The 1688-nt window shown below is 29.3% G+C and overlaps 1 non-coding gene across 1 annotated transcript; it reads right to left on the reverse strand.

Moving 5' to 3' along the window:
- Nucleotides 1-1191: 1191 nt before the first annotated feature.
- TRNAS-GCU (transfer RNA serine (anticodon GCU)) lies at nt 1192-1273 on the reverse strand. The gene has a single exon. It is a non-coding gene; the product is annotated as a tRNA-Ser (tRNA).
- Between the last annotated feature and the right edge of the window lie 415 nt (nt 1274-1688).

A 1688-nucleotide genomic window follows, 5' to 3' on the forward strand; every position in this document is an offset into this window, starting at 1 on the left:
TATACTAGAAAATTCGAACCATGGTAGTCCCAGAATTGAAAGCAGAGTTAGCGGCTGTAGGATTCCTGCAGCCCCGAGAGGATCTAAATGTTCCATGCATGGTGTCTCATTTGCGATCAGAAATATTAAGTGTCATGCATTGTGTGTATGCAATGGTAATGAAATAGCCCCGAGAGGATCTAAATGTTCCATGCATGGTGTCTCATTTGCGATCAGAAATATTAAGTGTCCTGCATTGTGTATGCAATGGTAATGAAATATTTTTTTAAGGGGTTGGAGAATTTATTTTCTCAAAAAAATGATATTTTGATTTATGTTGATGGTAGATTCTGAATAATCTGTATTCTATCTTATAACTCATTAACCAGTCACAACCAATATTTATTTATTAGCTAGACAACCACCAATATTTACTAGCTATATAAAGTTATAAACTGATTAATATTTCCTTCGAGAAAATATTAATAACTACAAAATATTAATGAGCCTATCACCCAGTTAATATTGGTCACCACAGAGAGTCGGATCTATTGATTGGAAGGCAATTATCCGATCTTTGGACTACAAACACTTGTCTTTAAATCGAATGTATTTCTGAATTTGTCGGAGTAGAACCCGGGTTCATCCAAACACTTCTTCCATGCTTTTCAAAATGTTTACTTAATACAGTTAATGTATAAAATACAGGTTGACCTAACAGATTATGTCTGCCAGGAAAATTTTACAAATTAATTTTCTAAGAAATCAGATCAGACTGTAGATTAGGAAAATGTTAAAAATGTTTAATAGAATTAATATTCTAAGAAATCAGATCAGACTGTAGATTAGGAAAATTTTACAAAATGTTTAATGGAATTAATATTCTAAGAAAACAGATCAGACTGTAGATTTTCAACAGATTGAAAAGAACGTCGCCTGAGAGATTCGAACTTTCGCGGGGAAACCCCATGCAAAATGTTTAATAGAATTAATATTCTAAGAAATCAGATCAGACTGTAGATTAGGAAAATTTTACAAAATGTTTAAAAGTATTAATTTTCTAAGAAATCAGATCAGACTGTAGATTAGGAAAATTTTACAAAATGTTTAAAAGTATTACTTTTCGATTAGGAAAATTTTACAAAATGTTTAATAGTATTAATTTTCAAAGAAATCAGATCAGATTGTAGATTTTCAACAGGTTGAAAAGAACGTCGCCTGAGAGATTCGAACTCTCGCGGGGAAACCCCATGTACTTAGCAGGCACACGCCTTAACCACTCGGCCAAAGCGACTCTCTTTGGTGAATATCAGAATATTCGAAACTATCCATTATGATCACGTGCTTCATAATTGAAATGAATAAAACAGGGATTTTTATACAAATGAAGGGCTCCTGTTAGGACAAAACCTATGTATTTTCAGGCTTAAGCCAGTAACTATAGGACTAGTACGTGGTTGATATATGGGAAAGTTTCATTTGTATTACTATTAATAAATATATTATTATTTGTATTTATTATTTCTGTCTACCAAAAAATAATATTACATTAAAAATATTATTATTATCATTATAATTAATAATTATTATTATTTAATATTATATAATATTAATTATTATCTTCATAATAATTATTATTTAATATTATATGTTATTTATTATTATTTAATTTGAAATTATGTAATATAAATATGAATTTTTAGATTAAT

The sequence above is a fragment of the Pinus tabuliformis genome, chromosome 2_2 (assembly GCF_031772625.1).
Source record: "Pinus tabuliformis cultivar Carrire ecotype Pingquan chromosome 2_2, CPIR1, whole genome shotgun sequence".
Classification (NCBI taxonomy): Eukaryota; Viridiplantae; Streptophyta; class Pinopsida; order Pinales; family Pinaceae; genus Pinus; species Pinus tabuliformis.